This window comes from Cavia porcellus, unplaced genomic scaffold, assembly GCF_034190915.1.
Source record: "Cavia porcellus strain 051 isolate PalLab524CR breed Dunkin Hartley unplaced genomic scaffold, mCavPor4.1 scaffold_11, whole genome shotgun sequence".
Classification (NCBI taxonomy): Eukaryota; Metazoa; Chordata; class Mammalia; order Rodentia; family Caviidae; genus Cavia; species Cavia porcellus.
This window is the reverse complement of record NW_026947494.1, coordinates 45,915,503-45,928,464: the sequence shown is the minus strand read 5'-3', so window position 1 is coordinate 45,928,464 and position 12,962 is coordinate 45,915,503. Positions and strand designations below refer to the sequence as shown.

Sequence of the window (12,962 nt, the reverse complement as noted above, 5' to 3'; positions counted from 1 at the left end):
CTAAGTGAGTATTTGTATGAAAAGGAAAGTCTTGCTAGAGAATGCGAAGAGTAGAAGGCAGGCACCCAAAATCTCTTTCCTGGCTCTGCTGCTATTTCAGGGATACAAATGGCCCGTGGCATGAGGAGCGGATTGTCATTGAGACCCACTCTTCAGTAACAATGACAGTGTTCCATTCTAAGAGATACCTGTACTGGCCCTTTGATGCTCCACAGATCTGAGGGGTGGGCACTGTCGTGGTCCCTCTTATAAAGGCAAAGAGACTGAGGTGCATAGAGTGGGCACCTTGCCACAGTCAGAGTGGAGGGCCTAGGGCTGGAGGCTGCCAGTGAGGTCTCCCAGAGAAGCATTTTTTAAAGCATGGATCGTACATCTGCTCAGGGGGAGATCTGTTGGTTAAAAAACAATTTTGGGTAGCAATCCAAAGTAAGTCTTCTGCAACTTTGATAGTAATTTGACAAAGTAGTATATCTGTTAAAATCAAATAATTTTAAGTGGGGCATATATTTGTTTTCTTCATTTCGTTTTCACAAAGGCCTGAGATATGGAAGTCCAGAGCCTTACAGGAAGATACAGAAGACAATGAAGACTGAGTCAGTGCTTCGCAGGCTCACTTTGCTATGTTGTTTTAGGAAACAAATCCCAAATAAACCATGATGGAGTTTTGTATCTCCAAAGCCACAGTTCACCACAAAGCCTTACATTTACAGAGAAAGTAAACAACTATAATGGGAATGCTCCTGCTGGGGTTCTTCAGACCACAGGACACACTTTCTTAGTGAATGAGATGGATGCTGTATGCAGGCAACTCTGAAGAGGCAGCAAACATAAAACACAAGGTGTTGTGGTTCATGGAAAAAGCTAACCTACCCTATTTCAACCTTCAATATAGTAGATGAGATGAGAAATGCCACCACTCCTGCCTCGTAATAAAGCAATATTCATATCAAGGTTTATGGATCTTTAAATACATTATTGTGTTTAATTCCAATCTTTATTCCAAGAAATCAGCCATAAGTTTTTATAACCCCCACGGAATAGTTACAATTAGTAAAGATAAGGAAACAAGGCATTTTCCCAACCTCTTCACCAATTTAGTCCTGCCAAGTAAGCAACACAATAGCTACTGGTGTTGGGACTTGCAGTTCTTTCTAGAGCACCTATAAGTCAGGAATGTGACTCAATTTCACTTACTTCTGGGATCCTGTGTCTCAGAGGAATTCATTTTATCAAATACCATCAAGTCACTGAAATTTAGAAAATAAACAAGAAATGATATAAAATGTAGCCTAACCAAGCTCCTATTATGTACTAATAAGAACCTACAAAAACTTGTATGTGTGCATTTTGTTAGTTTACATAATCCTCTAGGAAACTTTTTACCAGATCAGAATTTGAAATGGACTAACAAAGACCTCTATTTCAGCATATTCTTCATGAATTTTTGGTAAGTTGGTGGATGGATGGATGAATATTAGAAGGAATACTAGCAACAATCTAGCTTGATGTCCACGTCCTGGGGAACAAAAATCAAAGTCATCCACAGACAACCAATTGAGAACCCTTGCCTACCACCTCCACATTCAAATATATTCCAGAGATTCACCCACTCCCCACCAAAAAACGTGTGTGTGTGTGTGTGTGTGTGTGTGTGTGTGTGTGTGTGCATGTGTGTGCATGTGTGTATGTGTAATTCTGTAGGAGACGATGAAGCCTGAGGCTATACTTGCTCATCAGATTCAGAAGCACACTTTTGATTAAGAGCCACTTTCCAGGATGAGATGTTAAAATGCCAAAATGAAAGCTGGCAGCAAATCATATCCTCTCTAGAAGCTAGAATCAAGACACCTGGAAAACAACTTAGTGTAGAGAAAGAGAATAACTCTAGAAATCAAGAAGGAGTGACAGGAAAGCCAAATATCACAGGAAAACTGAAGATAATGTAGATAAAAGAAACTGTCTAGAACACTAACCACGGCTCCTGGGGATTGGTATTCGACTCCAAAAACACAGGATAAACCTGGAAAGGGCCAGCATCCCCATGAATAAACAACAGACTAATGGTACTGGCCTCTGAAAAAGCCCATAGTTTCTGTAAGTCTCAAATACTGTGTAGGGTCTTACTCTGAAAATGACTGCTTCCACCTAGCAGACAAGAAATGGAGAAGTCCAGTGCAGTGTCGCCACTATTTGGAAGTGGTATAATCAAGAGCCATTTTGGAAAAGGGTTTATTGTTTAAGACTTAGCTATTCTAGGAACCAGAAGTCATAGAATAACCACACTTCAGGTCCTCTGGAATCACCCTGCTCCCATGACTGATCAGGAGATGCCCATAAGAAATGGTCACAGTCTTGATGGAAAACAGTTACAGACCCTCTGAGAAGGTAAATAGCAGTAAGCTTAAATATGGCGGGCACAGTTGTCCCACCTTCTCTGGTGAGAAGCCAGGCCAATCACATGTGGTTTTCTGAAGGGGCTGGTTTTTAAAGGGTCAGGTCTCTCCTTGATGTCTACTTCCAGCACAGAGCTGAGTGGTCTGTTTGCTTTCCCCAAAACTGAACAAATTCACAACCACCAAGCCAGCACTGCCGAAATTACTTAAAGGAATTCTATACATAGAAGAGGTAGAATAATCAAGCTATTGAGAATTAAGAAAGAATTAAATATTAGAAAAACAATAAAATGACAGAAATCAGTACATACTTTCTATAATCATTCTGAATATAAATGGTCTTAATTTTCCAATTAAAGCATAAAGATTGGCACATTGGATTTAAAGACCCAACTCTGCTGCATCCAAAAAACATACCACATTAGCAAAGATATACACAGAAAGTGAAAGAACGAAAAAATATTCAATGCAAAGAGAACCTAAAATATACAGGAATAGCTATACTTGTATATGACAAAACAGACTTCAAGATAAAATTAGTCAGATGAAACCAAAAAGCCACTATATATTGGCAAAGGGGAAAAAACCTACCAAAAGGATATAACAATTGTAAATATGTATACACCAAATGTGTACATTTCAACGTCACAAAACAAACACAACTCAACATAAATGGACACATAGGGCCCAAAACAATAATAGGAGAGATCTAGAGATCTTCACTACTCTATCTAACAAATAGATTGGTCGTCCTGACAAAAACATCATTGGAGTTAGACTATACCAGTATCAAAGGGATTTAACAGGTATCTACGGTACCTTTCGTCCAACAACTACAAAATACACATTTTTCTCAGAAGCTCATAGAACAAGTCCCAGAACAGATTATATTGTAGATTATAAAGCAAACCTTTACAAATACAAAAAATTTAAATAATTGCTTGCAGCTTATATTATAATGGAATAAAACTAGAAATCACCAGCAAGAGAAACTATACAAACACATGAATATTGAATAATTTACTTTTGAATGATCAATTGGCCATTGAAAAAATCAAAGAGGAGATTTTAAAATTTCTAGAATCAAATGAAAATGGAAATATGATAAACCAGAATCTCCAGGACACAACAAAGGCAGTTCTAAAACATCAGCAAGATCTCAAAAAAAAACCTAACGATGAATCTCGAGGTTCTAAAAAAACAAGAATAAACTGAAACCAGATCCAACCAAAAGAAATCAGTAATAAAAATCAGAGCTGAAATGAATAAGATAGAGACTAAGAGACCAATACACAGGATCAATGGAACAAGTTAGTTCTTTGAAAACATAAACAAGATGGTAAGCCCTTAACTAAACAAACCAAAAAGAGAGAGAAAGACAACCCAAATAATATAGAAAATACAATTAAAAAGGGGTGTTACCGCTGAGATTTAGAGAATTATTAATGACTACTTCGAAGACATATCCTAATAAGTTGGAGAATCTAAAAGAAATGGATAAGTTCCTACACAAACATGACCACAAAAACTGAACGAAGAGATATTCAAAAATCTAAATAGATCATTAACAAGCAATGAGATTGAAGAAGTAATAACATTCTCCCAGCAAAGAAAAGTCTAGTACCAGATGAGTTCACTGCTGAATTTTAACAGGCCTTTAAAAAGAACTAACAGCAATGCTCTTCAAAATATTTCAAGATATAGAAAAGAAAAAAAATGCTTCTGCACTCATTCTATTAGGCCAATGTCAGTCTGATACCAAAAGTGAAGAAAGGCATAATAAAGAAAAAACTATAGACCAATATCTTTGATAAACATAGATGCAAAAATTTTAATAAAATACTTGCAAACCAAAACACGTTAAAAAGATAGTGCATCATGATCAAGTTGATTGCATTCCAGGGATGCAAGAATGATTCAACATATGCAAATCAAGAAACATAATATACCACATAAATAGGATCAAGGATAAAAATCACAGGAGCATCTCAACTGACACAGAAAACACCTTTAATGAAATTTGATCTTTCATCATGGAAACCCCTGAAGAAACTAGATACTGTAGGATCCTTCCCCAAAATAGTAAAAGTCGTAACACAAGCCCACCTCCAACATCATTCTGAATTAGGAAAAACTGCTAGCATTTCCTCTAAAATCAGGAATTAGACAAGGATATCCATTCTTACCATTCAATGTTCAATATAGTTCTTCAAATTTTAGCTAGAGCAATCAGGCAAGACAAAGCAATGTAAGAGATACAAATAGGAAAGAAAGAAGTCAAGGGGCTGGGGATTTAGCTCAGCGGCATAAGTGCCTGCCTTGCAAGCAGGCAGTCGTGAGTTCGATCCCTGGTACCGATAAAAATGAAAAAGACAAAAAAAAAAAAAAAGAAAGAAGTCGAATTACCCTTGTTTGCAAATTATACGAATCTATACTTAGAACTCTCTAAAGATTCCATCCAAAGACTTTTAGAGTTGATAAACAAATTTAGCAAAGTAGCAGGATATAAAATCAACATTAAAAAAATCAGTAGCTCTTCTATATGCCAATAATGGACTAGCTGAAAAAGAAATCAGGAAAATAACACCATTTGAGACAGCTTCAAAAACTATAAAATACCTAAGGATCAATCTACAATAAAAATTTCAGAACACTAAAGACAGAAGATGCAAAGACCTCCATGGTCAAGTATTGACAGATTAATATTATTTTGATGGTCTTACCACCAAAAATGATCTATATATTCAATGCAATCCCAATCAAAATAGCAATAACTTTTTTCACAGAACTAGAAAAATAATAATCCTAAAATTCATGTGGAAACACACACATGCATACACACCCACAAACTAGAGTAACCAAAACAATCCCAAGCAAGACTGAAGGCATCACAATACCCAATTTCAATAGTTGCAGTACAAAGCCATAGCAACAGAAACAGCATGATACTGCCACAAAAATAAGTGTGTAGGGCTGGGGATTTAGCTCAGGGGCTTAAATGCCTGCCTGGCAAGCGCAAGGGCATGAGTTCGATCCCTGGTACCAAATAAATAAATAAAAGCCAAAAAGCAGTGGAACACTTATTAGACAAGAGAAAAGAAGGGGCAGTGAGAGGAGGTGTAAGGATGGGTAATGAGGGCATGGATATGATAAAAACATATTGTGTACCTGGAACCCCCTCAAAAAAATATGAAAGTGCAGGTGAGATTGCAACAAGGGGGACATTACAAGGGACATGACTTAAGTGTGTCATGCATACATACAAATCTGTCAAAATAAATCCTATTAATCTGTATAACTAATATGCACTAATGAAAAAATGTGAACAAATAAAAATAATCAACACACACACCCCAAAAAAGTAGAATCGCTCTCTAGCATGATTTTATTTTGTAAATAAGGAAATAGAGGTTCTGTGACCCACCCAAGGGCACACGGTTCATGGAAGAGCAACATCATAACCAATACTCCAATAATACACCTCTATTAAAACTTTTACCCCAAAGCACAGAACAGCAAGACCATATGAGTCCCAGAAAAAAGCTCCACTGTGCCAGACACAACTATATTTGGCACTTGATACAGAGCACAGAGCACATCTTCTTTTTTCCCAACTTGAGTAGAACATGAAAAGTCCTAATTAAGATGTTCTGAGTCGTAATTCCCAGAGTTAGCAAAGGAAACAAGTTTGTATGATTTAGAATAAAACATCTAGTCAAACGAAATTTAGGATTGACTCTACAGAATGTCCTGCAAGCTAACTTTGTGAATGTCTTCACCTGAACAGAACTCTCGGGCCCTCTGTCACACAGGAGAGAAGGAGTCTGAATCTACATAAACTGAGGGACCTGGGAGGTGAAGACCTCCAGCTCCTCATCCCCCAAGATGCACAAGATGAACTGCTCAGTCTGCCTCTTCCCAGAAGCAGGGGCATGGCCTTGTAGGGACAACCTGTTGTGGACACTGGAGAGGAAGGAGCTTAGAGAGTTTTTACAGGGGTTGGTGTGTTTGAACTGGGGGTTCAATACAGGATGTGAATGTGTTTTAGAAGAATGGAGGATATTGGGACAGTGTGAAGGACAATATTGCAAAATAAAGCGCAGGAATTATTAGAATATCACTCAGGTCTGACGTCAAGGCAGATCGTTTTAAAAAAGTATTTGTCAGGAAAACAGTACTTGAGCCTTACTGAATTTGTGTGCACATCTCTAAACAGTGTTTTGCTGCCCTCTCGTGTTTGTTTTTATCAAGAAGCAATTTAACAGCTCCTGATTGTCTTCCCTTCATTTTGCTCCCAATCTCACTAAAAATAATCATCTCTTGATTATCCCTGCAATCGCCAAATTAAATCACAAAATATGTTCAATTAAATACATCGGTATTTTTGTCAATATGTAATATACTGCACAAAGCAAATAACAATAATGCCTTGTATATTTTAAAAATGCTAGAAATTTTTGAATTTTTTCATCACAAAGAAATGATAAATGGTAGCAGGCTGCGGTGGTGTACACCTATAATCCCAGCACTAGCACTTGGGAGGTTGAAGCAAGAGGATCACCGTGAGTCCATAGTCCAGGCCACCCTGGACAACAGAGTTCAGGGTAAACCTGAACTATGAAGCAAGACCCTGTCTCGAAAAACAAAAGCAAAGAAAAAAAAAAGGAAATAAAAATATTTAAGGAAATAGTTACTCACCCTCATTTGAACGTTACACAATGTATGCATGCATGGAAACATCATGTACCCCACAAATATATACAGTTTTGTGATCCAGCTTTTAAATAACAATGTTTTAAAATGTGATACATACGTGATAGCTGCTTGGCACAGAAATGCTCTCTGCTTCTTCTCCAGGCACCACCCACTGAACAACTATCATCAACAAAGTAGGAAGGCATCTGAAGGACCACATGTCAAAGCCAGAATCGCAGAAGTCACTATTTGTGTCTCCCTATGAGAGTCTCTCTAAGAAGATGCTAACTGTCTACATCAGAAGGCCCTAAATCCCCAGTGGCTTCCAAAGCAGGCTGGGTGTCTGCAGAACAGTGTTTATAATACCGAATCCCCAGGCCCTAGCACCAGAGTTTCTGGTTACAGTTATATTTTTAAAAGCTCCCCCGAGTAGTTCCTCTACATTTTCAGGCTCAGAAACTGTAGAATTCTTACATAAGAAGGGCTCAACGGGTATCAAACAGGCTCAAGAAAGAAGTTAAAGTTTGACGGAGGAGAAGAGCAAGGAAGTAACCTTGAGTTTGAGATTCAATCTGGGGATAAGAAGGGGCCATGGAGGCTGCTACTTGGATTTTGGAGAAGTTCTCATTGAGAGGACATTGTCATGGGGAGTAGGGTGCTGAAGAAGGGGAACACCTGCCACTCACCTGCTCCAACTGGTACAAGCTCCAGGGCAGGAATGTTCAGTGCCCCTCATTCTGTCTTTGATATTTGCTATATCTGGGCAATCACCAAGTCCTGTTTTTCATCCATCTCTTGACCTTTTCTCACTAATCACTTTAATCCTGTTATCAAGACAAGAATGAAGTTCAAAGAGAAGCAGACTTTCTTTAGAGCACTTCCCTTACAGAACTATTTACTAAGAGACAGATTCTGCTGCATTTTGTTTCCAATTTGGAAAGATAATTTCTATAGATTCACATCAGGCTTAGGCTCCCCTTGCAATAAATCTTCCAAAAGTGCCAGACAAGAGAGTCCTGGTTAAATGGGACTCCTCTCCTTTCACAGCTCTACAGGAAAGGAACGTGAGAGGTGTAAGCACATGCAGGCAAAGTTACAGAGAAGGATATAACCATGGATATCATACTGAAGGGAAGAAATTCAAGAAAATGTCATGAAGTGAAAAGGTCTGCTCAAAGCCCACCAAAATAAATTTAGACCAATGAAAAATAATATCACCACAAAATTCCACTAACAAATCTGGGAAGAAAGAAGATCACTTACAAAAGATCAGAAATCACAATGCCATGAAACTTTTGAATTACAACAGGAAAAGCTGAAAGACAACGCAGAAATTCTGCAGAAAAAAATATTAACTGAAATATATATCTGCTTAAAATATAAATTAAGAATTAAACTGAGTAGAGTGCCACACACCTATAATTCCAGCTACTCTGGAAGCTGGGGCAGGAGACCACAACTTCAAGGCCTGGGCAACTTAGCAGAAATGAAATAAGAGCGTAAGGTTATAACTCAGTGTTAGAGCACTTGCCTAGCATGCACAAGGGCCAAGATTTAATACGAAGTTCAGGACAGGAAGGGGGAAGAAAAAGAGGAGGACAGGAAGGTGAAGGTGAAGGAGAAGGAGAAGGAAAAGGAAGAGAAAGGGGAGATGAAAGACAACGATGACTTAAGACATACTAAGACTTTCAAGGGACTCAAAATACTACTGCTCTTTCTCGGGAAGTTCCTTAGCAACGAGTTCCAGAAAATAGGGGAATAAACCAAACAAAAGAGACACGAGGACCCTGGAGGAGACCCTACAGGGGAACATAGCAAGGATAAGTGAGACAGAAAGACATCTTCACGCAGAATTAAAGCACAAGCAGCTCAGCTCAGAGTAAGACAGAATGAGAAAAGGGATGTGACACGTGGTCATTTGGGAAATGTAATTGGTAATTGACAAATCTGACAATATACATGGAAAACTGGTGACCAGTACATAAAAAGAAGCTAACTGCAGGAAAATCAAATGGAACTTAAGAAATGAAAAAGAATTTATTCTAGTATTAACTCAGCAGTGAAGAATATTATCCTCCAAAATATCAACCTGATGAAAGAATTAACCAAAATTGCTTCTGTCAGGAGGGTTTGAATCTGGATTCGAATAGGAAGCTTTTTGGACTTTGAACAACATGAATATACTGTTTTCTTAGAATTATTATATTTGCTAAGACTCAGCACATGGAATCCCTAAGGCAGGGCACTCAATAATCTGCCTTTTGACATTAGTGAAGGGAAGTGGGAGGTTAGGGAACCGAGTAGGAGAGAAAACTTTTTTTAACTCAGAGCCCTTCCATACTTTTCAAATCTGCAAATTGTTATAAGACTATGAAAAAGTATAAGATAACAGGAAGGTAAAAAGAAGTGAAAGTGTAAAATTGTTATTTTGAAGAAATACAATTGGAGAAAACAACAGGATGGACAGAGAAGCAGTCTTGTATTATTTTGTGTTTTACATACAAAAATCTTTCTCATACTGATTTTGTTCTAGTATGTTAACAGTGTGCATATATCATTCCATATATAAATTCACCTTACCTCCTTAAGGGGATGAAAGCTATGACATTTCTTTTTGGATGCCAAGTTTAAACATTACTGCCTACACTGCACTGCACCGTTACACAAGCAAGGAGATACTGACACTCCCTGAGTGAGCCTGCTGTTCCGAAATCATGGAGAGCTTTTTGGCCCCCTCTGCTGGTAAGCATGATGCTTGTGAAAGAGTATTAAAGCGCTGTATTTTACTGTTTCCACGAAGAACTTTGCTTAAGATAGCAAATAAGAGAATCACATTAAGGTCTCCAGGTAAGTTCTACATTCATAGATATCTCAGAGGGGGCATTTCCATTTCTGTGGATTCCTCACCCAATATTTTCACACAGCTCAGAGATGCTTTTCTCTTGCACAAGGTCTGTAAATAGAGTGCTCAGTAATGACTACATGGCCTTTTCTTCATTGTCAGATAAGTTCCAGAGGCTGAAGGGACAGAAATTAAGGCTCTGAATAAACATCTTTTCTGTTTGAGGCTAACTTCACCTCCTGTGCAGTGAGGAGCGCTCCCTTCAGAGAGCCTGGACCAGCAGATTCCTGCTAGTGTCTCCTGCTAGCTGGAGACACTAGGAAATTGCAATATACTTTTATGGATTTTTTATTAACTAAGTAGTATATCCTTGCTTTAAAAGCTATATAATATGTATTTCATTAATTTCCTTCAGATTTTCAAGTGCAAATTGGCATAGTCTCTTTTAAATTTTTAAAATTATTTGTAATTCCTTTTTTAATTTCACACCCTATAATCCAGTAATATGACTACTGCTGACTCTCCTAGAGAAAAAAGAATGTGTTCAAGGAAGTGTGTACCGTACAGGAGCCGCAGTAGCACTTCTCATAAGAGCTAAAAATCTAAGGCCAGGCAAGACAGCACACTACTATTATGCCAGTGTTTAGTATGCTGAGGCAAGATGATCTCAAGTTCAAGAGAAGCCTCAGTTACATATCAAAACACTATCTCAGAGGGAAAAAATTGAACAATTTAACTGCCCATCATTAAAGACACACTTTAAAACGGTTACTTATCCTGTCATCTAATAAAATAATTTAAAATAAAGTAAGTTTATTTGTCCTAACATGAATATACAGGTATTGCTCAGCTTAAAACCAGATCATGTTCTGACAAACCCATCATAAACTGACAGTATCTCAAAATACAGTGAATACCTCTAACCTACTGACTACCACAGTTTGGCAACACAATGCACTATGGAGAAGGGTTCTTTCCCCTTCTGATCACACAGCTGGCTGGGAGCTGCCACTCCTTAACATGTACATGATTAACAAGTTTTCTTGTAATATATTTGCTAGCCCAGGGGAAGATCAAAATTTAAAGTGTGGTTTCTACTAAATTGAATTGCTTTGCACCACTCTAAAACCAAAAATTACAAGTCAACCTATCATAAATTGGGAACCACTTGTATATTAAAAAAATACTTTGGAGTATTATAGCATGATCCAAGCTGAGTATGATAGCAACCAGCATTTGGGAAGCTGAGGCAGGATGTTCACTACAAGTTCAAGGCCAGCCTGGGCTACACAATGAGTTTAAGTCTAGCCTGAACTACATAGCAAGATTTTGTCTCAAAAAAATTTATACAACATGATATTGCATATTTTTAAATATTGTAAATTCTCCTTATGTTCGTATATTTCCATATAAATGAATTAAAAAGTATACAAAGTCCTCATATTAAATGGATAACAATAGAATGAGTTGGAAAGAAGGCCAAGAATGATATTCAAAGGATTCAGCTTTGGCTAAAAGCTTTGTTTGCAGTCATAATGGTTTTGTTAAGGATTCCTCAGCTTAAGGAACAGCTGTCACAGAGCTCAGTTAGCTCTGAAGTCAATTCTTCAGCCCCGCAGGACTGGTCAGCCCAGAACAGAGGGAACCACCATGTGTGAGCTGGAGCCTCACACACAGATCCCTACCTAGCTGTGCAGCCATGGGACTCTGCCTCGAACCTAGTAGGTTCCACCCAGCATCCCCAAACACTGTGGGATCTTTGGGTCATCACTCCAGTCCTGGCTGTGTCCCACCTAGTGACTTCCAGGTGGTAGAGAGCCGCCACATGTGAGCTGAAGCCTGCCGCAGAGCTTCCTACCTACCTAGCAGCCACAGATCTTTACTTGGAACCTGGTAGGCCACCATCCAGCATCCCTGAACACTGCAGGACTGTTAGGTCATCACTTGAGTCCTGATTGGGCCCTGCCAAGTGTCCTCCAGGTAGCCAGGATGCTACCGCCTATAAGCTGAAACCTACCACAGCAGTCCTTACCTAGCTGTGCAGCAGTGGGTCTCTGCTTGGAACCACCCAAAGACCCCAAGAAGCGTGGCATGAGCTGAAAGCCTTCCCAGTGTATTCCACATACTGTTCAGCCTTACTACACTACTCAGAACCTGGTAGGGCCCTGTGCAGTGACCTCAAGCAGCTGGGGTGCTTCGGTGAGCCATCTGGAGAGTGCTAAAGGTCCATCCAGAGCACGCCCCCTATCTGGGGAGTCTCTGAGTGCCACTAGGGAACTGGGGAATACAGGAAAATGACAAAACAAAAGAGCAAAATGCAACCTCAAACTTTCAGCCCGCCCCAAAAAAGCCGAAGAGACATGGACATAGAACAAAATGTAAACCATATACCCAAAACTTCTGAAATGATAGCAACTGAAGTAAAGAAATGACTCCATGAAGCTATAAAGGAACTCAGATCAGAAATAATCGCTCAGGTAAAAGAAGAAACGATAAACATAATAAAACAAATGCTGAACACATCTAAAGCAGACCTAGTTTAAAAAAAAAAAAATCCAGGAGCACTGCAAAAAATGGAAGCCTTGCATAAGAAAACAATCAAATACATGAAACAGATTCAAGGAGACATCCATATGCCCAAAACTAAAACTAGATCCATGCCTATCACTGTGCACTAATTAAATTCATAATGGATCAAAGATCTAAATATTAAAACAAAAACACTAAATCTACTGGAAGACAAAGTAGGTAGAAATCTTGAAAGCATAGTTGTAGGCAGAGAATTCATGAACAAAAATTAAACTGCACGGGAAATACTTCACAGAATCAATAACTGGGATCTCATCTTATTAAAAAGTTTTTGCCTATCAAAAGACATCTTCAAAGAGTGAAAAGAAAACCTACAAATTATGAAAAAATCTTAGTCAATTGTCCCTTAGACAAGGACTGATGTTGAGAATATATAAAGTATTTTAAAAAATCAGACCCCCAAAATTCAAAGACCCAATCCAAAAATGGGCATTTGAGATAAG

The 12,962-nt window shown here is 38.5% G+C and overlaps 1 long non-coding RNA gene across 1 annotated transcript in view; it reads right to left on the bottom strand.

The window, feature by feature from the left end:
• The window catches only part of LOC134477998 (uncharacterized), a 103,075-nt gene extending 95,685 nt beyond the window's left edge, over window positions 1-7,390 (bottom strand). Inside the window, exon 1 of the long non-coding RNA XR_010050336.1 lies at window positions 7,207-7,390. This is a non-coding gene — a long non-coding RNA (uncharacterized LOC134477998). The remainder of the gene's footprint in view (window positions 1-7,206) is intronic.
• Window positions 7,391-12,962: the final 5,572 nt, after the last annotated feature.